At 47.1% G+C, this 24,926-nt stretch overlaps 18 non-coding genes and 4 pseudogenes across 18 annotated transcripts; all 22 read left to right on the plus strand.

Moving 5' to 3' along the window:
* Window positions 1-12,596: 12,596 nt before the first annotated feature.
* Window positions 12,597-12,760, plus strand: LOC134946516 (U1 spliceosomal RNA). The gene has a single exon (XR_010182211.1). It is a non-coding gene; the product is annotated as a U1 spliceosomal RNA (small nuclear RNA).
* Window positions 12,761-12,911: 151 nt separating this feature from the next.
* On the plus strand, window positions 12,912-13,074 carry LOC134946584 (U1 spliceosomal RNA). The gene has a single exon (XR_010182267.1). It is a non-coding gene; the product is annotated as a U1 spliceosomal RNA (small nuclear RNA).
* Window positions 13,075-13,748: 674 nt separating this feature from the next.
* Window positions 13,749-13,911, plus strand: LOC134946532 (U1 spliceosomal RNA). The gene has a single exon (XR_010182224.1). It is a non-coding gene; the product is annotated as a U1 spliceosomal RNA (small nuclear RNA).
* A 152-nt stretch (window positions 13,912-14,063) lies between these two features.
* Window positions 14,064-14,226, plus strand: LOC134946579 (U1 spliceosomal RNA). Its single transcript, XR_010182262.1, has one exon. It is a non-coding gene; the product is annotated as a U1 spliceosomal RNA (small nuclear RNA).
* A 639-nt stretch (window positions 14,227-14,865) lies between these two features.
* On the plus strand, window positions 14,866-15,029 carry LOC134946501 (U1 spliceosomal RNA). Its single transcript, XR_010182198.1, has one exon. It is a non-coding gene; the product is annotated as a U1 spliceosomal RNA (small nuclear RNA).
* A 151-nt stretch (window positions 15,030-15,180) lies between these two features.
* On the plus strand, window positions 15,181-15,322 carry LOC134946618 (U1 spliceosomal RNA; annotated as a pseudogene).
* A 695-nt stretch (window positions 15,323-16,017) lies between these two features.
* Window positions 16,018-16,181, plus strand: LOC134946568 (U1 spliceosomal RNA). The gene has a single exon (XR_010182253.1). It is a non-coding gene; the product is annotated as a U1 spliceosomal RNA (small nuclear RNA).
* Window positions 16,182-16,333: 152 nt separating this feature from the next.
* On the plus strand, window positions 16,334-16,496 carry LOC134946604 (U1 spliceosomal RNA). The gene has a single exon (XR_010182280.1). It is a non-coding gene; the product is annotated as a U1 spliceosomal RNA (small nuclear RNA).
* A 677-nt stretch (window positions 16,497-17,173) lies between these two features.
* Window positions 17,174-17,337, plus strand: LOC134946569 (U1 spliceosomal RNA). The gene has a single exon (XR_010182254.1). It is a non-coding gene; the product is annotated as a U1 spliceosomal RNA (small nuclear RNA).
* Window positions 17,338-17,489: 152 nt separating this feature from the next.
* LOC134946650 (U1 spliceosomal RNA) lies at window positions 17,490-17,652 on the plus strand. The gene has a single exon (XR_010182313.1). It is a non-coding gene; the product is annotated as a U1 spliceosomal RNA (small nuclear RNA).
* Window positions 17,653-18,323: 671 nt separating this feature from the next.
* LOC134946490 (U1 spliceosomal RNA) lies at window positions 18,324-18,487 on the plus strand. The gene has a single exon (XR_010182189.1). It is a non-coding gene; the product is annotated as a U1 spliceosomal RNA (small nuclear RNA).
* Window positions 18,488-18,638: 151 nt separating this feature from the next.
* LOC134946615 (U1 spliceosomal RNA) lies at window positions 18,639-18,801 on the plus strand. Its single transcript, XR_010182290.1, has one exon. It is a non-coding gene; the product is annotated as a U1 spliceosomal RNA (small nuclear RNA).
* A 674-nt stretch (window positions 18,802-19,475) lies between these two features.
* Window positions 19,476-19,639, plus strand: LOC134946515 (U1 spliceosomal RNA). Its single transcript, XR_010182210.1, has one exon. It is a non-coding gene; the product is annotated as a U1 spliceosomal RNA (small nuclear RNA).
* A 151-nt stretch (window positions 19,640-19,790) lies between these two features.
* LOC134946617 (U1 spliceosomal RNA) lies at window positions 19,791-19,953 on the plus strand. Its single transcript, XR_010182292.1, has one exon. It is a non-coding gene; the product is annotated as a U1 spliceosomal RNA (small nuclear RNA).
* Window positions 19,954-20,625: 672 nt separating this feature from the next.
* Window positions 20,626-20,789, plus strand: LOC134946496 (U1 spliceosomal RNA). The gene has a single exon (XR_010182195.1). It is a non-coding gene; the product is annotated as a U1 spliceosomal RNA (small nuclear RNA).
* Window positions 20,790-20,941: 152 nt separating this feature from the next.
* Window positions 20,942-21,104, plus strand: LOC134946634 (U1 spliceosomal RNA). Its single transcript, XR_010182302.1, has one exon. It is a non-coding gene; the product is annotated as a U1 spliceosomal RNA (small nuclear RNA).
* Window positions 21,105-21,775: 671 nt separating this feature from the next.
* On the plus strand, window positions 21,776-21,939 carry LOC134946485 (U1 spliceosomal RNA). The gene has a single exon (XR_010182186.1). It is a non-coding gene; the product is annotated as a U1 spliceosomal RNA (small nuclear RNA).
* Window positions 21,940-22,090: 151 nt separating this feature from the next.
* Window positions 22,091-22,232, plus strand: LOC134946632 (U1 spliceosomal RNA; annotated as a pseudogene).
* A 695-nt stretch (window positions 22,233-22,927) lies between these two features.
* LOC134946661 (U1 spliceosomal RNA) lies at window positions 22,928-23,076 on the plus strand (annotated as a pseudogene).
* A 152-nt stretch (window positions 23,077-23,228) lies between these two features.
* On the plus strand, window positions 23,229-23,391 carry LOC134946619 (U1 spliceosomal RNA). Its single transcript, XR_010182293.1, has one exon. It is a non-coding gene; the product is annotated as a U1 spliceosomal RNA (small nuclear RNA).
* A 663-nt stretch (window positions 23,392-24,054) lies between these two features.
* On the plus strand, window positions 24,055-24,218 carry LOC134946488 (U1 spliceosomal RNA). The gene has a single exon (XR_010182187.1). It is a non-coding gene; the product is annotated as a U1 spliceosomal RNA (small nuclear RNA).
* A 152-nt stretch (window positions 24,219-24,370) lies between these two features.
* Window positions 24,371-24,495, plus strand: LOC134946660 (U1 spliceosomal RNA; annotated as a pseudogene).
* Window positions 24,496-24,926: the final 431 nt, after the last annotated feature.

A 24,926-nucleotide genomic window follows, 5' to 3' on the forward strand; every position in this document is an offset into this window, starting at 1 on the left:
CCAGATAACTACACAGGAAATACAATACAATACAATTATGTTTTAAGGGAAAATAAGAGAGAAAGAGGAGAAGAGAGAGAGAGAGAGAAATGGCTCACAATAACAGTAAGAACAATATGGTAGCGGAGAAACACTTACGCACAAGGGAAAGATCGCATGCGCCTCTGGACATCCAGCTCCCGATTTTCAGCAATGATAACCGTTGAAGAGTGAGCTGGATGTGATCGGCTTGTCTATTTATGCCCCACACACAATACAATTCAATGGTCCCTACAATCTCATTGTTCATTGGACACAGGAATTCCTCCTCGCACTATAACAAAAGGTCATAGGTTGATTCATACAGGTGGGCTGTGACGATTTCCAACAGCTCAGGTGGGTGGGATACTGGGTTTCCCGCCGCATGGCTAAGTAAGAGTAAATAATAGTAAATGGACATAAACTTCTTATGTCCATAACTATTCGCACGAGCGATTAATCCGCTCCAAACCAACACCGGAATATTGCTCTTTAAATGTTCTTCCGATGGGTACTAAACACCACTGTATGACTCCTGTTAGACCCTTCGTACAATACAAAGAGGGATCCCCCTGTCCAGGAACATGCTATATTAACTAAACTTTCAGAATCTATCAAAGGGACCATGATCTACAAAATACATTATATAGTTAAAATATGTAACGATTGAGTCGCACGCTACGATCACATAAACTCTACCGTAAATACGCATACCGTGCGCCTGCGGGTGCCCGCGACTGTGAGTATGCGCACGCACGGGAGAGCGTACGCATGCGCAGCGCGGACGTGTATGAGGTGCAAATATGGCAGTGTTTATAGAGATATTTTTCTGACTTTGACAGTCCACCCTTTGGCAGTCAACAATAACTGCCACCTTCTAAAACATTTCAAAAAGAGAAAAATATATGTCAGGGGTTAATACATTTCCATGGTTGGGTAAGGGAGGAGAGTGGAGAAGGTGTGAAGAGGGTATGACCTAGTGAGATAGTAGAAGCATGTGTGTATGAATCCATGTTTGGGGGGGTCATGTATCATCGTGCCGTACGTGTTGTACATCAAGCTTCGAGGCATTGCGAAGTATACATTTGAATTCCTTCTTATCCCGTGGTATGGGTCTGTGGATGGGCTGTCAAACTTTACCGAGCTCTTTTCGGCTTTTGGTTGTAACAAAATGGGGGAGCACATTTTAGTTGATGATACATGAATGGGGGAATATGTGATTGCTGATATCTGTGCCTGTATTCCCTATACTATGTGTGTAATTACCTGAAGGTTGTAGAGATGAAGAAAAGACATAATTACGGTAAATGCAGTGGTATTCTATGTCAGGTAAATGAACATTTGTCGGTTGAAGTCTTGTTCGGTGTCTGTTGAATGCAGTCTTCTTTGTGCTTTTGCCCATAAGGTGCGAGCAAAAGCTTTGTCAATGTCCATAGATTTACAAAAGTGTTGGGCTAGCGTAATTTTAAAATTTCTAGGGAAACTGGGGATCTATGGCAAAGTTCATCAAAAATCTGTGTATCAGGTTGTCAAAACTTCTTCTTTAATCCATCTGTTGTCTGTATATCGGCTCATCAAATTCCTCGTCCAAGTGGGTCTTTTTACCTTGGAGGAAACGGAAAAACAGGTGAAAGAAACGGACCGTAGAAATCGCATTTTCATCACATCATTGTTTCTACATTTGGGTCATAAATCAAATCCATTGGAATTACAGTTTCCTCACTCCTTAAACTCATCACCCTGGTACTTCGTTTACACTTCGTTAAAGCCTGACCGCATCTAAATATCAAGCCAATCGTTATGATAACACCTAAGATACATAGGAGAAACTTCCCAACATCCATTATGACTCCTTGAGCCCAGTCTCCTAAACCAGAGAACCAATTTCGCGGGTTCAACCATGACACCCAACCAGTCAGCTCATTACCTACAGCAGCAAGAGTGAGATTGTGTCTCCTGCGAAATTCCCACTTCAGTTGGAGAATATCGTCCATCTTTTGGTCTATGACCTCGACCGGGTCCTCGGTGCTATTCGTAATATATGTGCAACATTTCACGCCGTATTGTGTTGCCAGTGTGACACAATATCCGCCTGTCACTGCTGTGAGGTAATTAAGAACCATTCTATGCTGTACCAGTTCTGTTTTATAAGCTTGAAGTTCTCTTCCAGTATACCTAAACGTGTCATCATACATTTCAGTGATATTATCTAACAAATTTGCAAGCGCAGATATGTATTTATAATTCAACACTCCTCTGGCGGTGCGAGTGATGTCTAACGCGATTAGAAACTGAATCCCGGTGGATTCATGGATCATGTCAGAGGCCGGATGCTCTGTTCTTTCTATCAGGTGCCGTTTAACTACGTGCTCGTAATGGGTGTGAGTATAAGGAGTTTGGGCAACACGGTGTATGTCTTTCATTTTGTCATGTGATACAGTCATTACTTCAGGCAGTACTTTTCCAATATAACACAATCCTTCAGAGTTTGGGGCAAGCCACTTATACGCCTTTCTCCCGCATATGAAATATGCATCATCGGGGAGAACATATGGGACGGAGTAGGACATAACCATATTACACACCTTCCATGTGAAATCTCCTAACCCTAATTCTTCCATCTGCTTAGTACACGTATCAGGTTGTACGATATGTGCACAGTATCCTGGTGATACCTCTCCAACTCTCGTAATCCTATTTCCTAAGGTATACCTATATCGGAAAGATTTTCCTCTACTGGCTATGTGGCGTATAAACTCTGTATCTGTAGGCATTCTATCTGCTCTATGCGAAAAGGTCATGGTTTGGTTACTCCATGACACTTCCCAATTTCCCGGCTTTCGGGGATTGGAGATGTTAAAACATAATAGGGACCTATCCACATGGTATTGGTGGAGCTTCAAACTAGGAGGGCTGGAGATATTAAACCTCCTGTCCACCGGTCTCCCACCACTTAACTCAAGTACCTCCCCTAACGTTAAAGGAAATGGTACTAGCCCTGATTTGCTATGACCTTGAGGTACTTGGGAGCATACCCAACAATCTGTTTTATTTAACACACTACCCACTAAGGAGTGATAGTCACTCAATGGATGCCGGTCCATATGGATATTAAAACTGGATTGGCATTTCTTAATGCACCCATCCTCCACTACGTTGTTACAGAGCCTACAGATACAGTTTTCTTCAGCTAACAATCCTTCACAATTCCTTCTATTGTCAATGCTATCTGATCGTTTTCTGATACTCGCCTTTACTTGTTGGTTAAGTTGTTCTTGGAAAACTACGCCTCCATCTTTATCATCAGAACCCATTCCAGAACCTCTCTCGACCTCCATGGTACTCTCGCCGGAACAGACTGCTCTGGTCAACATCATGGTCAACAGGAAAATCCGGATCACAGTCTCTTGGGGCAAGTCCATCTTGTAGGAGGAAATGGAGAAGAATGAGAAGGGGGAAAAAAAAATAATTTGAGGGAAAAGGGATGGGAAGTTGGAGAAAAACAATAAAAGGGAACAGGGGATCGACAACTGCTTTTGGTCTTGTGATTTTCAATGCTCAGGTGCCGCCTCAATCCTCCTGGAACAGACACTCCAGTGATACAACCTCTACCGTCTGTTCCTTATCACGGGACCTCTCTGGATCAGCAACCTTCTTACAGTGGGACGAATGAACCCAAGTCTCTCTCTCAGCAACCTTCAATGCTGTAGTGCTAGTCAATAAGACCTGGTATGGTCCTTCCCATCTGTCAATAAGGCAACCTGAGCGTAGAAAATTCCTTATCATTACATAATCCCCAGGTTCAATGTCATGACAATTACTATCTGGTAAATCAGGAATCACCAACTTCAGATTATCATTTTGATTCCTTAACTGTTTACTCATGTTAATCAAGTATTTTACAGTCACTTCATTGTTACACTTCAAATCATCCTGAGGGTTAATCATAACATGCGGTTGTCGACCAAACAAGATTTCAAAGGGAGACAGATTAAAAGGGGACCTGGGAGTGGTTCTGATGCTGTACAGTACAATGGGTAAAGCTTCTGGCCATGTCAATCCTGTCTCTGCCATCACTTTACTCAGTTTATTTTTAATAGTGCTGTTCACTCTTTCCACTTTCGCACTCGCCTGTGGATGGTATGGAGTGTGCAGCTTGCTATCAATTCCCATCAATTTACACATTCCTTGAAAGACATCACCTGTAAAATGGGTACCCCTATCACTTTCGATAATTCTAGGGATACCATATCTACATACAAATTCCTGCACAATTTTCTTAGCAGTAAACATAGCGGTATTTGTGGCCGCCGGAAATGCTTCGACCCAATTTGAGAAAACATCTATACAAACAAGTACATATTTCAAATTTCGACAAGGGGGTAATTGTATAAAGTCAATCTGTATTACCTGGAAAGGGCCGCCGGCAGGTGGGATATGAGATGGTTCTGTAGGTATTGCCTTTCCGATGTTCTTTCTCAAACAGGTAAGGCATGACATTGCTCTTTTACTCGCATGAGATGAAAATCCTGGGGCACACCAATATGCTCTTACCAACTTGCACATCCCTTCCTTGCCCAGATGAGTCAGCCCGTGAGCTGCCTCAGCTAAACATGGAAGGTATGCTCTGGGGGCCACTGGTTTACTGTGTCCATCCGTCCAGAGTCCTGAGGACTCCTGGCCATATCCTTTTGCCTTCCAGACTGCCTTTTCCTGTGTGGAACACAAATTTTGCATCTCACACAACTTCTGTGTGTTGATGGTATTAAATACCATCAGTTGTGTGGTGTCTGTCTGTCTGGGGGTACCAGCTGCTAACTTAGCAGCTTCGTCTGCTCGGCTGTTACCAAGTGATACTGGGTCTTGGCTATATGTGTGTGCTTTACATTTGATAACAGCCACTCTGTCGGGTTCCTGTATCGCTGTTAGAAGCCTTTTTATGTGGGCTGCATGCGCTATCGGTGTACCAGCTGCCGTCATGAAATTTCTGAGGCGCCATAGGGCTCCGAAATCATGGACTACCCCGAATGCGTATCTAGAGTCGGTGTAGATATTGGCTGATTTGCCCTTAGCCAATTCACATGCTCTGGTTAGGGCGACCAGTTCAGCAACCTGGGCTGAGTGAGGTGGGCCTAGCGGTTCCGCTTCTATGGTGCCTTGGTCATCTACGACTGCGTATCCAGTACACAAGTCTCCCGAGTCTGACTGTCTATGACAACTACCGTCCGTGTAGAACGTAAGTTCTACATCTTCCAGTGGGTTGTCACTGATGTCAGGCCTTGCGGTAAAATTTTGGGTCAAATATTCCATACAATCATGTGTGTCTTCCTTTGTATTAAATCCTCCTTCCCCACCACTCTCATCCTCCACCCTTTGTGCCTGTCCAGGCACACCTGGGAGATATGTTGCAGGATTTAATGCACTGCATCTCCTTATGGTGATGTTTACGGGGGCCATTAGTGCCAATTCCCATCTTGTAAACCGCGCTAATGAGACGTGCCTGGTTTGGGCAGAATTTAACAAGGCTGACACTGCATGTGGTGTATGAATTGTGAGGTTGTGACCTAGCACGACATCTTCGCTTTTCGTTACTAGCAATGCTATCGCAGCAACGCTTCGCAAGCATGTGGGGAGGGATCGCGCTACCGTGTCTAGCTGAGCGCTGTAATATGCTACTGGCCTGCTGGCATCACCGTGCTTTTGGTTAGTACGCCTGCCGCGCAACCAGCACTTTCTGTTCCGTATAGCTCAAAGGGTTTCCCATAGTCTGGCATACCTAATGCTGGTGCCTGCGTTAGGCACTGTTTAAGTCTCTCAAATGCCGTCTCAAACTCGTCTGTATGCGAAATCCGATCAGGTTTGTTTGAGGAGACCATCTCCTGCAAAGGTAACGCTAGAATGGAAAATCCTGGGATCCAGTTACGGCAATACCCACACATTCCTAAAAACGTTCTGATCTGTTGCTGGGTTTGTGGCAGAGTCATGTCTCTAATTGCTTGAATTCTATCAGCGGTCAGGTGTTTCAGGCCTTGTGTTAGACAGTGTCCCAAATATTTTACCTTAGTTTGGCATAATTGCAACTTGTCTTTGGAAACCTTGTGTCCTGTGTCTGAAAGATGAAACAGGAGCTGTTTCGTATCCTTCAGGGATGCTTCCAATGAATCAGAGCACAGTAGTAGATCATCCACGTACTGTATTAATACTGATCCACTCACTGGTTGGAAAGACTGTAAACAATCATGCAAAGCCTGGGAAAATATACTTGGACTATCTATGAATCCTTGTGGTAATCGAGTCCATGTGTATTGGACTCCTCTGTATGTAAATGCGAACAAATATTGGCTGTCAGGGTGCAGGGGTACCGAAAAGAAAGCGGAGCAGAGGTCAATAACAGTGAAAAATTTCGCAGTGGGAGGGATTTGCATTAGGATGACAGCTGGATTTGGCACTACGGGGAACTGACTCTCAACTATTTTGTTAATCCCCCTTAGATCCTGCACTAGCCGGTAACCCCTCCCCCCACTCTTTTTCACAGGGAAGATGGGACTATTGGCAGTGCTGGACGTTCTTACCAGAATGCCCTGTTGTAGCAAGCGCTCTATTACTGGGTAAACTCCTAACTCCACCTCTGGCTTCAGAGGGTACTGTGGGATTTTTGGAGCTATCCTACCATCTTTTACTTGTACAACTACCGGAGCTACGTTTGCCATTAATCCAGTGTCCTGTCCATCTTTAGTCCAAAGTGACTCTGGTATCTGAGATGTCATTTCTTCTACTTGGGAGGGAGTCCTATTTGTCATAATGGTATGTGACATTAATTTTGATGGGGAGTCTAACATGTCTCGCACTTCCTGAGCGTGATTCTCAGGTATGTCCAAGAATACACCTTCAGGAGTACAATAAATGACGCACCCCATTTTACACAGTAAGTCTCTTCCCAGGAGATTGGTCGGTGCCGATGCAGCCAGCAAAAAGGAATGCTTGGTATGTAAAGGCCCTATTGTAATCTCGGCTGGCTCGCTAACAGGGTAATGCTGGACTACTCCTGTTACTCCCATGGCTGGAATTGTCCTACCAGTGGTTCTCATGCCCACTGTCGAATTTATCACTGATTTGGCCGCCCCCGTATCTACAAGAAAGTTTAATGATTTACCAGCTACATTAATTGCAACTTCGGGTTCACTTCCAAGGCTTGCAATCAATTTTACTGGCTGCAGATTACAGGTATGGCCACACCCCTATTGGGTATGGTGACCTCCCTGAATCCCGCTGGCAGCAACTACTTGTGAGGGAGTTAGCTGGGAACTACCAGAGGCGTGCCAGTCTCTGTTCGGGGGGTATCTTTTTGTTTCCCCTGTATGTGGCTCATAACTCCGTCTCTGTGGACCCTGATCCCAATGTCGTGTGTCGTGTCGTTGTCTAGGGGGTTGATAAGATTTTTGTACATTTCTCGATCTACAGTCTCGTGCAAAGTGTCCTTGTTTGTGACAAAAATAACATGTTACCACATTTGACTTACCCACAGGGTTTGGTGATATTAACACAGGCTGTTTTGTGGTCAGGGCCTGTATACTTACTGACATTAACTTATCACCTTGTGACTCCCTGTGTCTGGTGATATTCCGGTCGTGATCAATAGCAGCCTCTCTCAAAGTAGCCACAGACAGACCTCGCCAACATGGTTGTGTGGTCTGTACCCTAGTCTTTAATGACTCTTTTAAACCATCCATCAGTACCGATACTGTTACTTCTCGATGGTTTATGTTTGTTTTAATGTCCTCTATGCCTGTGTATTTTGCCATCTCTGATAATGCTCTGTGAAAATACTCTGCAGCTGTTTCTGACTCCTTTTGTTTAATGGAGAATATCTTGTTCCATTTAACTACCGCTGGGAAATACTCCTTTAACTGTAAACTTATTCTTTTTACATTATCTTTGTTGTACACATCTGTAAGAGGTACATCCTGATCTAATCCACAGTCAGCTAAAAATTGAGTTGCGTCGACATTGGAGGGTAAACAAGCTCTTAGCAGTACTTGCCAATCTTTATTATTGGGCTCTAAAGTGTTTCCTAGGTCTCTGATGTATTTTTGGCTAGCAACTAAATCTTTTCTAGGGTCAGGGAATTCAGACACTATGGTCCTTAATTCCATTCGGGTAAACGGGCTATACATGGCGATGTTCCTAACAGGAGTGACTCCTGAAGTGTCCGTTTTCCCATTTGGCACTACTATTACTTTAACAGGATTAATTCTAACAACATCATTCTGTGTAGATTCTGCAGTTTGTGGTGAAATAGTTTCAGCATAGTGTATGGTGCCGTACTTACCCGTTGATACGACCTCACCTGTCCCTCCGCTAGGGGGCTTTGTTACTAATCTTATGGGTTGGGCCGTGCCTACTGTTGTTTCTGATATGGTGGCTGCTAGAGAGAGCGCTGATATTGTTGCCGATTCGTCCTCTTGATCACACTCCTGGGGAAAGTTCAAAACAGGGTACAACTTGCACGGGTTAATACTTGCATTGGTTAATTGGTTAACATTATCTTTAACATTTACACAGTTGCTAAGTGTTTGTTTGTTACACCTTAGTGCGTCATTCTCCGCAACCAATTTCTCTCCTGATATGTATGGTGGCGGTGGGGCCGTGGCTATCAGTTTCCTGATCGAGCCAGATCCCGCCGCCTGAGCCAATCCTCTCTGTATGTCACCCTCCTGTTGCCACAACTGCAAATAATCATAATGCTTGATTCGTCTCTTTGCTGATTTAATGAGACATATCCTTCTCCTTAAATTCGTTAACACTTCTGTGCTGAAGCTACCTACTCTTGGGAATTTCTCCCCGTCATGTACTGTCATTCTCTCCCATTCATCACATTCATCACATTCATCACCATGCTTCTGTGTGACTTCCGTACTTTTCACACATTACGTACCTTGCCGACCCGACTGGTCGGTTTATAGAATCAACCCGAACCGAGGTTGATCGCCCCCTTCCTGAACAACTGGCCCCCATAATTTGCAGGTGTTACGGAACCTTACAAAAAACCAAGATATTCACGATAGGTTGGCGGTGAAGTTTACCGAGCACCTCACTCACTCGCCCACGCCGACCAATACGACCTGATCACACTGATATAGTGCTGGCGTACTCGACCCAGGGCCCCTATTAACCTTTGTTTACTGGAACATGTGAGTGTGATCCGCAGAGCATTAACCCTTTCCAGTAAAGGTGTGGTTGTCAGATAGTTCCTGAGTGACCAGCGAACTTCCCTTTTTGAAAAAATAAAAAATTACACAAATCACGTTCGAATGTACAAATAGCGTTTATGACCTTCGTACACAAATAGTACCGGTCAGGTTTACTAATGCACACAATTACGTGCGGTACAATCGTTCAGCACATAAGCAACTAATCTTATGTACGGAGTGACCAGCGGAATCGAAAATTGCAGCTGCGAATTCCTTCAGCAAGAGCTTGTATGGCCTATATGGGTGTTGCACCAACCCTTTTTTTTTTTGGTGTTGTGCCTGTGGACTCTATAGCGGACTTCCTTGTCTGCTGTACCTAGACCTCCTGGTCTGTTACAGTGTGACCTCCTGGTCTGCTATACTCTAATGCTCAAATTTTTTGTTTAACCAAGGATGCCTCCCTAGCCACCGTGCATGTCACTTACACGTATGTACCTTCACGAGAACTCGATGATTTCTTTTGGTTCAATCCTCAAAATTGTAAAAACACACTCACTCACCACATATACACTTTTGTTTCTATTTCTATTTCTGCGCAGAAATTTCTCTTTAGACCAGATGTGTTACAAATTAGGAGAAGGATCTGTTAATTTAAATTTCGAATTTAAAATAGATTTGCGCTACTTATCGCCTGTTGCGCTATTTATCGCTTGTTGCGCTATTTATCGCTTGTTGCGCTATTTAACAATCAACACTATCGTGTGACTTGAGTTACGTGGGCGTACCCAGACGCTCCGTTGCGTAATTTACGCTGCGTGCGTCGGCCTTTGCGTACGCGAGTCTCAGCCCTTTGTTAGAGACACGTGTACACAAAACCAATGTCCACCGTAACACAACTAACACATTTATCAATGTAGATGATCCTCGATCATCTACCGCACACCACACCAATCTCTCCTTTTACCTTTAGGTAGAGCTGTGTGTATTTATATACCTTAACTGTATTACCTTTACTCTTTAACTATGAAATAGCGGCAAATCTCTCTTAGTACGTTTATCAATTATACAATGGCAAACAGGAGAGTGATATATGAAAATACACGAATGAAAAGAAATGCAGATATGCGTGCGTGTGTACGCAAGACAGAAATAAACAGTTTTAAAAAGACACTATTGTTTTGTTCTTACCTCCGGTCCCGGATTCCTTCAGCACCCTTTACTAAGCGAAGCAGACGCTTATCCAAACAGCACTACGAGGAATATGACCTCCCGCCCTTTGCTGCTGGATAATGTCTGCTGAAATTACCTAGTGCAGATATGTGAAGGACGGGCGAGCCGCCAATTGATAAAGCTAAATATTTATCTTATATAAAACCCTTTATGAGGTCTAAGAACACTGTACGCTATTCACGTATGGAGTACCGTAAGGGTACGCTCGTTGCGTAGCAATCGCTTAGCTGTAGTCGAGACGCTCAAGCGTCATGTTCGCTCACGGCCAAGAGATCACAGGCAGGCACGCTATTGGCTGCCGTCTAACGTAATGATTCGCTATAGCGTAGCGGACGCTCGGGACCACGAGGAGATCACCAGCGGCGCTGACGCTCACAATGTTAAACCTTTATATCTAAACCATAAACCGTATATTATGCAGTAAAACCTTAGTGTAGTGATAGAGTGTAAATGCAACACAGTATAACCTTATTAACTCAAATGCTGTTCGAGCGTCACCGACACTCTGAGAATACTAAACACTATAAGAAATACACAGATACCTGGGCTTAGGGTCCAACGCCTAATATATATATATTATGAATGATATACTTGCAAAAGAATTAACACAATACAAGTCATACACTACAATATAACATAGACTACCTAACCAGTTAACTACACAGGAAATACAATACAATACAATTATGTTTTAAGGGAAAATAAGAGAGAAAGAGGAGAAGAGAGAGAGAGAGAGAAATGGCTCACAATAACAGTAAGAACAATATGGTTGCGGAGAAACACTTACGCACAAGGGGAATGATCGCATGCGCCTCTGGACATCCAGCTCCCGATTTTCAGCAATGATAACCGTTGAAGAGTGAGCTGGATGTGATCGGCTTGTCTATTTATGCCCCACACACAATACAATTCAATGGTCCCTACAATCTCATTGTTCATTGGACACAGGAATTCCTCCTCGCACTATAACAAAAGGTCATAGGTTGATTCATACAGGTGGGCTGTGACGATTTCCAACAGCTCAGGTGGGTGGGATACTGGGTTTCCCGCCGCATGGCTAAGTAAGAGTAAATAATAGTAAATGGACATAAACTTCTTATGTCCATAACTATTCGCACGAGCGATTAATCCGCTCCAAACCAACACCGGAATATTGCTCTTTAAATGTTCTTCCGATGGGTACTAAACACCACTGTATGACTCCTGTTAGACCCTTCGTACAATACAAAGAGGGATCCCCCTGTCCAGGAACATGCTATATTAACTAAACTTTCAGAATCTATCAAAGGGACCATGATCTACAAAATACATTATATAGTTAAAATATGTAACGATTGAGTCGCACGCTACGATCACATAAACTCTACCGTAAATACGCATACCGTGCGCCTGCGGGTGCCCGCGACTGTGAGTATGCGCACGCACGGGAGAGCGTACGCATGCGCAGCGCGGACGTGTATGAGGTGCAAATATGGCAGTGTGTATAGAGATATTTTTCTGACTTTGACACTAGTTTGCTGTCTGTTTCCACTTCTTTTTTCTTGAGCCCCTCCCTTCTATACCCTTGTGCACTATCCTGACTTCTCCTCCCATCCGCTTACTTTGTACCTTACAATGCACAATGCAAACTACAGGTAGTGCTGCAGGGCCCACACCCTTTTACTTGCCTTACAGAGCAGCTCTGGAACTGTTACAGTGCCAAGCTGCTGCAAGAAATCAGCTGGAATGCTTCAGGGGCTGGGGCATGGCCAACATGAGCCCCACACCGAAGGAGGGTGGGGGTATTTAATGCGAACTAAGGGTCATCCAAGCGCCGCAAAAGGCCGCCATGCCCTGCATACCCCTTTTCTCTTTTCATATGCAGATGAGGGTTCCAGCCAACTTTGGCCCACTGCTTGGATGACATCACCGTATGCAAATCCGTCTTCTGCAGACCTTCCCCCAGGAATGCTTGTACTAGTTGTTGCATTTGGTTTGTTGTTTGGGGGTGCTTCAGTATTAGGCAGCCTTCTGCCCTCCCATGTTCATCTGAAAATATGTGTTCTCCCTGCAGTTGTTGTCCCCAGATGAGAGTTCCCTTGTGCTGCCTCAGTTGAATCTCCTTTACTTGACAGAGATGTGCCTGAGCAGCGGCCCTCCCCAGCCCTATCCCAAATCATACTTATTTTGCATAGGAGATACCATGGTCATGAAGATTGTTCTCCCAGGGTTAGGTTCATTCATTGCATTCTGGGTATGCTGACCCCTGTGATTTCCCCAAATATGGGAAACTCGACTGCATTATTTGTGGTAGTGGGGGACTGTGTTTGTGCTTTCCTCTGGTCAGCTCTGGTAAAAGTCAGATTTCTTTGTCTCAGATCTTCCTCTAGCCTTGTTCTTCTTTCGAGAGTTCCCTTGTGCTGCCTCAGTTGGATCTCCTTCACTTGACAGGGGGTGCCCGAGCAGCAACCCTCCCCAGCTCTAGCCCAACTCCTACTTACCTGCCAGGTGAGATACTATGATCATGAAGTTGGTTCTCCCAGGGCAAGGCTCACCCATTGCACTCTGGGTGTGCTGCCCCTGCGATTTCCCCAAATGTGGGACACTTGACTGCATAATTTGTGTTTCACCTGGTCGGCTCTCGTATAATTCAGATCTCTTTGTCTCAGGTCTCTCTCCAGCCTAGTTTGCTGTCTGTTTCCACTTCTTTTTTCTTGAGCCCCTCCCTTTTATACCCTTGTGCACTATCCTGACTTCTCCTCCCGTCTGCTTACTTTGTGCCTTCCAATGCACAATGCAAACTACAGGTAGTGCTGCAGGGCCCACACCCTTTTACTTGCCTTACAGAGCAGCTCTGGAGCTGTTACAGTGCCCAGCTGCTGCAAGAAATCAGCTTGAATGCTTCAGGGGCTGGGGCATGGACAACATGAGCCCTACACCGAAGGAGGGTGGGGGTGTTTAATGCGAACTAAGGGTCATCCAAGCGCCGCAAAAGGCCGCCATGCCCTGCATACCCCTTTTCTCTTTTCATATACAGATGAGGGTTCCAGCCAACTTTGGCCCACTGCTTGGATGACATCACCGTATGCAAATCCGTCTTCTGCAGACCTTCCCCCAGGAATGCTTGTACTAGTTGTTGCATTTGGTTTGTTGTTTGGGGGTGCTTCAGTATTAGGCAGCCTTCTGCCCTCCCATGTTCATCTGAAAATATGTGTTCTCCCTGCAGTTGTTGTCCCCAGATGAGAGTTCCCTTGTGCTGCCTCAGTTGAATCTCCTTTACTTGACAGAGATGTGCCTGAGCAGCGGCCCTCCCCAGCCCTATCCCAAATCATACTTATTTTGCATAGGAGATACCATGGTCATAAAGATTGTTCTCCCAGGGTGAGGTTCATTCATTGCATTCTGGGTATGCTGACCCTGTGATTTCCCCAAATGTGGGAAACTCAACTGCATTATTTGTGGTAGTGGGGGACTGTGTTTGTGCTTTCCTCTGGTCAGCTCTGGTAAAAGTCAGATTTCTTTGTCTCAGATCTTCCTCTAGCCTTGTTCTTCTTTCGAGAGTTCCCTTGTGCTGCCTCAGTTGGATCTCCTTCACTTGACAGGGGGGTACCCGAGCAGCGACCCTCCCCAGCTCTAGCCCAGCTCCTACTTACCTGCCAGGTGAGATACTATGATCATGAAGGTGCTTCTCCCAGGGCAAGGCTCACCCATTGCACTCTGGGTGTGCTGCTCCTACGATTTCCCTAAATGTGGGACACTTGACTGCATAATTTGTGTTTCCTCTGGACGGCTCTCGTATAATTCAGATCTCTTTGTCTCAGGTCTCTCTCCAGCCTAGTTTGCTGTCTGTTTCCACTTCTCTTTTCTTGAGCCGCTCCCTTCTATGCCCTTGTGCACTATCCTGACTTCTCCCGTCTGCTTACTTTGTGCCTTCCAACGCACAATGCGAACTACAGGTAGTGCTGCAGGGCCCACACCCTTTTACTTGCCTTACAGAGCAGCTCTGGAGCTGTTACAGTGCCCAGCTGCTGCAAGAAATCAGCTTGAATGCTTCAGGGGCTGGGGCATAGCCAACATGAGCCCCACACCGAAGGAGGGTGGGGGTGTTTAATGCGAACTAAGGGTCATCCAAGCGCCGCAAAAGGCCGCCATGCCCTGCATACCCCTTTTCTCTTTTCTCACTGCTTGGATGACATCACCATATGCAAATCCATCTGCTGCAGGCCTTCCCCCAGGAATGCTTGCACTAGTTGTGGCATTTGGTTTGTTGTTTGGGGGTGCTTCAGTATTAGGCAGCCTTCTGCCCTCCCATGTTCATCTGAAAATATGTGTTCTCCCTGCAGTTTTTGTCCCCAGATGAGAGTTCCCTTGTGCTGCCTCAGTTGAATCTCCTTTACTTGACAGAGATGTGCCTGAGCAGCGGCCCTCCCCAGCCCTATCCCAAATCATATTTATTTTGCATAGGAGATACCATGGTCATGAAGATTGTTCTCCCAGGGTGAGGTTCATTCATTGCATTCTGGGTATGCTGACCCCTGTGATTTCCCCAAATGTGGGAAACTCGACTGCATTATTTGTGGTAGTGGGGGACTGTGTTTGTGCTTTCCTCTGGTCAGCTCTGGTAAAAGTCAGATTTCTTTGTCTCAGATCTTCCTCTAGCCTTGTTCTTCTTTCGAGAGTTCCCTTGTGCTGCCTCAGTTGGATCTCCTTCACTTGACAGGGGGTGCCCGAGCAGCAACCCTCCACAGCTCTAGCCCAACTCCTACTTACCTGCCAGGTGAGATACTATGATCATGAAGGTGCTTCTCCCAGGGCAAGGCTCACCCATTGCACACTGGGTGTGCTGCTCCTGCGATTTCCCCAAATGTGGGAAACTTGACTGCATAATTTGTGTTTCCCCTGGTCGGCTCTCATATAATTCAGATCTCTTTGTCTCAGGTCTCTCTCCAGCCTAGTTTGCTGTCTGTTTCCACTTCTTTTTTCTTGAGCCCCTCCCTTCTATACCCTTGTGCACTATCCTGACTTCTCCTCCCGTCTGCTTACTTTGTGCCTTCCAACGCACAATGCAAACTACAGGTAGTGCTGCAGGGCCCACACCCTTTTACTTGCCTTACAGAGCAGCTCTGGAGCTGTTACAGTGCCCAGCTGCTGCAAGAAATCAGCTTGAATGCTTCAGGGGCTGGGGCATAGCCAACATGAGCCCCACACCGAAGGAGGGTGGGGGTGTTTAATGCGAACTAGGGGTCATCCAAGCGCCGCAAAAGGCCGCCATGCCCTGCATACCCCTTTTCTCTTTTCATATGCAGATGAGGGTTCCAGCCAACTTTGGCCCACTACTTGGATGACATCACCGTATGCAAATCCGTCTTCAGCAGACCTACCCCCAGGAATGCTTGTACTAGTTGTTGCATTTGGTTTGTTGTTTGGCTGTGCTTCAGTATTAGGCAGCCTTCTGCCCTCCCATGTTCATCTGAAAATATGTGTTCTCCCTGCAGTTGTTGTCCCCAGATGAGAGTTCCCTTGTGCTGCCTCAGTTGAATCTCCTTTACTTGGCTGAGATGTGCCTGAGCAGCGGCCCTCCCCAGCCCTATCCCAAATCATACTTATTTTGCATAGGATATACCATTATCATGGAAATTGTTCTCCCAGGGTGAGGTTCATTCATTGCATTCTGGGTATGCTGACCCCTGTGATTTCCCCAAATCTGGGAAACTTGACTGCATTATTTGTGGTAGTGGGGGACTGTGTTTGTGCTTTCCTCTGGTCAGCTCTGGTAAAATTCAGATTTCTTTGTCTCAGATATTCCTCTAGCCTTGTTCTTCTTTCGAGAGTTCCCTTGTGCTGCCTCAGTTGGATCTCCTTCACTTGACAGGGGGGTGCCCGAGCAGCGACCCTCCACAGCTCTAGCCCAACTCCTACTTACCTGCCAGGTGAGATACTATGATCATGAAGTTGCTTCTCCCAGGGCAAGGCTCACCCATTGCACTCTGGGTGTGCTGCCCCTGCGATTTCCCCAAATGTGGGAAACTTGACTGCATAATTTGTGTTTCCTCTGGTCGGCTCTCATATAATTCAGATCTCTTTGTCTCAGGTCTCTCTCCAGCCTAGTTTGCTGTCTGTTTCCACTTCTTTTTTTTTGAGCCCCTCCCTTCTATACCCTTGTGCACTATCCTGACTTCTCCTCCCGTCTGCTTACTTTGTGCCTTCCAATGCAATGCAATGCAAACTACAGGTAGTGCTGCAGGGCCCACACCCTTTTACTTGCCTTACAGAGCAGCTCTGGAGCTGTTACAGTGCCCAGCTGCTGCAAGAAATTAGCTTGAATGCTTCAGGGGCTGGGGCATAGCCAACATGAGCCCCACACCGAAGGAGGGTGTAGGTGTTTAATGTGAACTAGGGGTCATCCAAGCGCCGCAAAAGGCCGCCATGCCCTGCACGCCCCTTTTCTCTTTTCATATGCAGATGAGGGTTGAAGCCAACTTTGACCCACTGCTTGGATGACATCACCATATGCAAATCCATCTGCTGCAGGCCTTCCCCCAGGAATGCTTGCACTAGTTGTTGCATTTGGTTTGTTGTTTAGGGGTGCTTCAGTATTTGGCAGCCTTCTGCCCTCCCATGTTCATCTGAAAATATGTGTTCTCCCTGCAGTTGTTGTCCCCAGATGAGAGTTCCCTTGTGCTGCCTCAGTTGAATCTCCTTTACTTGACAGAGATGTGCCTGAGCAGCGGCCCTCCCCAGCTCTATCCCAAATCATATTTATTTTGCATATGAGATAACATGGTCATGAAGATTGTTCTCCCAGGGTGAGGTTCATTCATTGCATTCTGGGTATGCTGACCCTTGTGATTTCCCCAAATGTGGGAAACTTGACTGCATTATTTGTGGTAGTGGGGGACTGTGTTTGTGTTTTCCTCTGGTCAGCTCTGGTAAAAGTCAGATTTCTTTGTCTCAGATCTTCCTCTAGCCTTGTTCTTCTTTCAAGAGTTCCCTTGTGCTGCCTAAGTTGGATCTCCTTCACTTGACAGGGGGGTGCCCGAGCAGCGACCCTCCCCAGCTCTATCCCAACTCCTACTTACCTGCCAAGTGAGATACTTTGATCATGAAGGTGCTTCTCCCAGGGCAAGGCTCACCCATTGCACACTGGGTGTGCTGCCCCTGCGATTTCCCCAAATGTGGGAAACTTGACTGCATAATTTGTGTTTCCCCTGGTCGGCTCTCGTATAATTCAGATCGCTTTGTCTCAGGTCTCTCTCCAGCCTAGTTTGCTGTCTGTTTCCACTTCTCTTTTCTTGAGCCGCTCCCTTCTATGCCCTTGTGCACTATCCTGACTTCTCCCGTCTGCTTACTTTGTGACTTCCAACGCACAATGCAAACTATAGGTAGTGCTGCAGGGCCCACACCCTTTTACTTGCTTTACAGAGCAGCTCTGGAGCTGTTACAGTGCCCAGCTGCTGCAAGAAATCAGCTTGAATGCTTCAGGGGCTGGGGCATAGCCAACATGAGCCCCACACCGAAGGAGGGTGGAGGTGTTTAATGCGAACTAGGGGTCATCCAAGCGCCGCAAAAGGCCGCCATGCCCTGCACACCCCTTTTTTCTTTTCATATGCAGACGAGGGTTGAAGCCAACTTTGACCCACTGCTTGGATGACATCACGATATGCAAATCCATCTGCTGCAGGCCTTCCCCCAGGAATGCTTGCACTAGTTGTTGCATTTGGTTTGTTGTTTGGGGGTGCTTCAGTATTAGGCAGCCTTCTGCCCTCCCATGTTCATCTGAAAATATGTGTTCTCCCTGCAGTTGTTGTCCCCAGATGAGAGTTCCCTTGTGCTGCCTCAGTTGAATCTCCTTTACTTGACAGAGATGTGCCTGAGCACCGGCCCTCCCCAGCCCTATCCCAAATCATACTTATTTTGCATAGGAGATACCATGGTCATGAAGATTGTTCTCCCAGGGTGAGGTTCATTCATTGCATTCTGGGTATGCTGACCCCTGTGATTTCCCCAAATGTGGGAAACTCGACTGCATTATTTGTGGCAGTGGGGGACTGTGTTTGTGCTTTCCTCTGGTCAGCTCTGGTAAAAGTCAGATTTCTTTATCTCAGATCTTCCTCTAGCCTTGTTCTTCTTTCGAGAGTTCCCTTGTGCTGCCTCAGTTGGATCTCCTTCACTTGACAGGGGGTGCCCAAGCAGCAACCCTCCACAGCTCTAGCCCAACTCCTACTTACCTGCCAGGTGAGATACTATGATCATGAAGGTGCTTCTCCCAGGGCAAGGCTCACCCATTGCACTCTGGGTGTGCTGCCCCTGCGATTTCCCTAAATGTGGGACACTTGACTGCATAATTTGTGTTTCCCCTGGTCGGCTCTCGTATAATTCAGATCTCTTTGTCTCAGGTCTCTCTCCAGCCTAGTTTGCTGTCTGTTTCCACTTCTTTTTTCTTGAGCCCCTCCCTTCTATACCCTTGTGCACTATCCTGACTTCTCCTCCCGTCTGCTTACTTTGTGCCTTCCAACGCACAATGCAAACTACAGGTAGTGCTGCAGGGCCCACACCCTTTTACTTGCCTTACAGAGCAGCTCTGGAGCTGTTATAGTGCCCAGCTGCTGCAAGAAATCAGCTTGAATGCTTCAGGGGCTGGGGCATAGCCAACATGAGCCCCACACCGAAGGAGGGTGGGGGTGTTTAATGCGAACTAGGGGTCATCCAAGCGCCGCAAAAGGCCGCCATGCCCTGCGTACTCCTTTTCTCTTTTCATATGCAGATGAGGGTTCCAGCCAACTTTGGCCCACTGCTTGGATGACATCACCGTATGCAAATCCGTCTTCAGCAGACCTACCCCCAGGAATGCTTGTACTAGTTGTTGCATTTGGTTTGTTGTTTGGCTGTGCTTCAGTATTAGGCAGCCTTCTGCCCTCCCATGTTCATATGAAAATATGTGTTCTCCCTGCAGTTGTTGTCCCCAGATGAGAGTTCCCTTGTGCTGCCTCAGTTGAATCTCCTTTACTTGACAGAGCTGTGCCTGAGCAGCGGCCCTCCCCAGCCCTATCCCAAATCATACTTATTTTGCATAGGAGATACCATGGTCATGAAGATTCTTCTCCCAGGGTGAGGTTCATTCATTGCATTCTGGGTATGCTGACCCCTGTGATTTCCCCAAATGTGGGAAACTCGACTGCATTATTTGTGGTAGTGGGGGACTGTGTTTGTGCTTTCCTCTGGTCAGCTCTGGTAAAAGTCAGATTTCTTTGTCTCAGATCTTCCTCTAGCCTTGTTCTTCTTTCGAGAGTTCCCTTGTGCTGCCTCAGTTGGATCTCCTTCACTTGACAGGGGGTGCCCGAGCAGCAACCCTCCACAGCTCTAGCCCAACTCCTACTTACCTGCCAGGTGAGATACTATGATCATGAAGGTGCTTCTCCCAGGGCAAGGCTCACCCATTGCACTCTGGGTGTGCTGCCCCTGCGATTTCCCTAAATGTGGGACACTTGACTGCATAATTTGTGTTTCCCCTGGTCGGCTCTCGTATAATTCAGATCTCTTTGTCTCAGGTCTCTCTCCAGCCTAGTTTGCTGTCTGTTTCCACTTCTTTTTTCTTTAAACCCCTCCCTTCTATACCCTTGTGCACTATCCTGACTTCTCCCGTCTGCTTACTTTGTGCCTTCCAATGCACAATGCAAACTACAGGTAGTGCTGCAGGGCCCACACCCTTTTACTTGCCTTACAGAGCAGCTCTGGAGCTGTTACAGTGCCCAGCTGCTGCAAGAAATCAGCTTGAATGCTTAAGGGGCTGGGGCATAGCCAACATGAGCCCCACACCGAAGGAGGGTGTAGGTGTTTAATGTGAACTAGGGGTCATCCAAGCGCCGCAAAAGGCCGCCATGCCCTGCACGCCCCTTTTCTCTTTTCATATGCAGATGAGGGTTGAAGCCAACTTTGACCCACTGCTTGGATGACATCACCATATGCAAATCCATCTGCTGCAGGCCTTCCCCCAGGAATGCTTGCACTAGTTGTTGCATTTGGTTTGTTGTTTGGGGGTGCTTCAGTATTAGGCAGCCTTCTGCCCTACCATGTTCATCTGAAAATATGTGTTCTCCCTGCAGTTGTTGTCCCCAGATGAGAGTTCCCTTGTGCTGCCTCAGTTGAATCTCCTTTACTTGACAGAGATGTGCCTGAGCAGCGGCCCTCCCCAGCTCTATCCCAAATCATACTTACTTTGCATAGGAGATACCATGGTCATGAAGATTGTTCTCCCAGGGTGAGGTTCATTCATTGCATTCTGGGTATGCTGACCCTTGTGATTTCCCCAAATGTGGGAAACTCGACTGCATTATTTGTGGTAGTGGGGGACTGTGTTTGTGTTTTCCTCTGGTCAGCTCTGGTAAAAGTCAGATTTCTTTGTCTCAGATATTCCTCTAGCCTTGTTCTTCTTTCGAGAGTTCCCTTGTGCTGCCTCAGTTGGATCTCCTTCACTTGACAGGGGGGTGCCCGAGCAGCGACCCTCCCCAGCTCTAGCCCAACTCCTACTTACCTGCCAGGTGAGATACTTTGATCATGAAGGTGCTTCTCCCAGGGCAAGGCTCACCCATTGCACACTGGGTGTGCTGCCCCTGCGATTTTCCCAAATGTGGGAAACTTGACTGCATAATTTGTGTTTCCCCTGGTCGGCTCTCGTATAATTCAGATCGCTTTGTCTCAGGTCTCTCTCCAGCCTAGTTTGCTGTCTGTTTCCACTTCTCTTTTCTTGAGCCGCTCCCTTCTATGCCCTTGTGCACTATCCTGACTTCTCCCGTCTGCTTACTTTGTGCCTTCCAACGCACACTGCAAACTATAGGTAGTGCTGCAGGGCCCACACCCTTTTACTTGCTTTACAGAGCAGCTCTGGAGCTGTTACAGTGCCCAGCTGCTGCAAGAAATCAGCTTGAATGCTTCAGGGGCTGGGGCATAGCCAACATGAGCCCCACACCGAAGGAGGGTGGAGGTGTTTAATGCGAACTAGGGGTCATCCAAGCGCCGCAAAAGGCCGCCATGCCCTGCACACCCCTTTTTTCTTTTCATATGCAGACGAGGGTTGAAGCCAACTTTGACCCACTGTTTGGATGACATCACCATATGCAAATCCATCTGCTGCAGGCCTTCCCCCAGGAATGCTTGCACTAGTTGTTGCATTTGGTTTGTTGTTTGGGGGTGCTTCAGTATTAGGCAGCCTTCTGCCCTCCCATGTTCATATGAAAATATGTGTTCTCCCTGCAGTTGTTGTCCCCAGATGAGAGTTCCCTTGTGCTGCCTCAGTTGAATCTCCATTACTTGACAGAGATGTGCCTGAGCAGCGGCCCTCCCCAGCCCTATCCCAAATCATACTTATTTTGCATAGGAGATACCATGGTCATGAAGATTGTTCTCCCAGGGTGAGGTTCATTCATTGCATTCTGGGTATGCTGACCCCTGTGATTTCCCCAAATGTGGGAAACTCGACTGCATTATTTGTGGTAGTGGGGGACTGTGTTTGTGCTTTCCTCTGGTCAGCTCTGGTAAAAGTCAGATTTCTTTGTCTCAGATCTTCCTCTAGCCTTGTTCTTCTTTCGAGAGTTCCCTTGTGCTGCCTCAGTTGGATCTCCTTCACTTGACAGGGGGTGCCCGAGCAGCAACCCTCCACAGCTCTAGCCCAACTCCTACTTACCTGCCAGGTGAGATACTATGATCATGAAGGTGCTTCTCCCAGGGCAAGGCTCACCCATTGCACTCTGGGTGTGCTGCCCCTGCGATTTCCCTAAATGTGGGACACTTGACTGCATAATTTGTGTTTCCCCTGGTCGGCTCTCATATAATTCAGATCTCTTTGTCTCAGGTCTCTCTCCAGCCTAGTTTGCTGTCTGTTTCCACTTCTTTTTTCTTGAACCCCTCCCTTCTATACCTTTGTGCACTATCCTGACTTCTCCTCCCGTGTGCTTACTTTGTACCTTCCAATGCACAATGCAAACTACAGGTAGTGCTGCAGGGCCCACACCGTTTTACTTGCCTTACAGAGCAGCTCTGGAGCTGTTACAGTGCCCAGCTGCTGCAAGAAATCAGCTTGAATGCTTCAGGGGCTGGGGCATGGCCAACATGAGCCCCACACCGAAGGAGGGTGGGGGTGTTTAATGCGAACTATGGGTCATCCAAGCGCCGCAAAAGGTCGCCATGCCCTGCACGACCCTTTTCTCTTTTCATATGCAGATGAGGGTTGAAGCCAACTTTGACCCACTGAGTTGATGACATCACCATTTGCAAATCCATCTGCTGCAGGCCTTCCCCCAGGAATGCTTGCACTAGTTGTTGCATTTGGTTTGTTGTTTGGGGGTGCTTCAGTATTAGGCAGCCTTCTGCCCTCCCATGTTCATCTGAAAATATGTGTTCTCCCTGCAGTTGTTGTCCCCAGATGAGAGTTCACTTGTGCTGCCTCAGTTGAATCTCCTTTACTTGACAGAGATGTGCCTGAGCAGCGGCCCTCCCCAGCCCTATCCCAAATCATACTTATTTTGCATAGGAGATACCATGGTCATGAAGTTTGTTCTAATTACTGCATTCTGGGTATGCTAACCCTTGTGATTTCCCCAAATGTGGGAAACTCAACTGCATTATTTGTGGTAGTGGGGGAATGTGTTTGTGCTTTCCTCTGGTCAGCTCTGGTAAAAGTCAGATTTCTTTGTCTCAGATCTTCCTCTAGCCTTGTTCCTCTTTCGAGATTTCCCTTGTGCTGCCTCAGTTGGATCTCCTTCACTTGACAGGGGGGTGCCCGAGCAGCGACCCTCCCCAACTCTAGCCCAACTCCTACTTACCTGCCAGGTGAGATACTATGATCATGAAGGTGCTTCTAACAGGGCAAGGCTCACCCATTGCACTCTGGGTGTGCTGCTCCTGCGATTTCCCCAAATGTGGGAAAATTGACTGCATAATTTGTGTTTCCCCTGGTCGGCTCTCGTATAATTCAGATCTCTTTGTCTCAGGTCTCTCTCCAGCCTAGTTTGCTGTCTGTTTCCACTTCTCTTTTCTTGAGCCACTCCCTTCTATGCCCTTGCGCACTATCCTGACTTCTTCCGTCTGCTTACTTTGTGCAGTGGAAGGCGAACTACAGGTAGTGCTGCAGGGCCCACACCCTTTTACTTGCCTTACAGAGCAGCTCTGGTGCTGTTACAGTGCCCAGCTGCTGCAAGAAATCAGCTTGAATGCTTCAGGGGCTGGGGCATAGCCAACATGAGCCCCACACCGAAGGAGGGTGGAGGTGTTTAATGCGAACTAGGGGTCATCCAAGCGCCACAAAAGGCCGCCATGCCCTGCACGCCCCTTTTCTCTTTTCATATGCAGACGAGGGTTGAAGCCAACTTTGACCCACTGCTTGGATGACATCACCATATGCAAATCCATCTGCTGCAGCCTTTCCCCAGGAATGCTTGCACTAGTTGTTGTATTTGGTTTGTTGTTTGGGGGTGCTTCAGAATTAGGCAGCCTTCTGCCCTCCCATGTTCATCTGAAAATATGTGTTCTCCCTGCAGTTGTTGTCCCCAGATGAGAGTTCCTTTGTGCTGCCTCAGTTGAATCTCCTTTACTTGACAGAGATGTGCCTGAGCAGCGGCCCTCCCCAGCCCTATCCCAAATCATACTTATTTTGCATAGGAGATACCATGGTCATGAAGATTGTTCTCCCAGGGTGAGGTTCATTCATTGCATTCTGGGTATGCTGACCCCTGTGATTTCCCCAAATGTGGGAAACTCGACTGCATTATTTGTGGTAGTGGGGGACTGTGTTTGTGCTTTCCTCTGGTCAGCTCTGGTAAAAGTCAGATTTCTTTGTCTCAGATGTTCTTCTAGCCTTGTTCTTCTTTCGAGAGTTCCCTTGTGCTGCCTCAGTTGGATCTCCTTCACTTGACAGGGGGGTGCCCGAGCAGCGACCCTCCTCAGCTCTAGCCCAACTCCTACTTACCTGCCAGGTGAGATAAAAGGTGCTTCTCCCAGGGCAAGGCTCACCCATTGCACTCTGGGTGTGCTGCCCCTGTGATTTCCCCAAATGTGGGAAACTTGACTGCATAATTTGTGTTTCCCCTAGTCGGCTCTCGTATAATTCAGATCTCTTTGTCTCAGGTCTCTCTCCAGCCTAGTTTGCTGTCTGTTTCCACTTCTCTTTTCTTGAGCCGCTCCCTTCTATGCCCTTGCGCACTATCCTGACTTCTCCCGTCTGCTTACTTTGTGCCTTCCAACGCACAATGCGAACTACAGGTAGTGCTGCAGGGCCCACACCCTTTTACTTGCCTTACAGAGCAGCTCTGGAGCTGTTACAGTGCCCAGCTGCTGCAAGAAATCAGCTTGAATGCTTCAGGGGCTGGGGCATAGCCAACATGAGCCCCACACCGAAGGAGGGTGGAGGTGTTTAATGCAGACTAGGGGTCATCCAAGCACCGCAAAAGCCCGCCATGCCCTGCACGCCCCTTTTCTATTTTCATATGCAGACAAGGGTTGAAGCCTACTTTGACC

Source organism: Pseudophryne corroboree, chromosome 7, assembly GCF_028390025.1.
Source record: "Pseudophryne corroboree isolate aPseCor3 chromosome 7, aPseCor3.hap2, whole genome shotgun sequence".
Classification (NCBI taxonomy): domain Eukaryota; kingdom Metazoa; phylum Chordata; class Amphibia; order Anura; family Myobatrachidae; genus Pseudophryne; species Pseudophryne corroboree.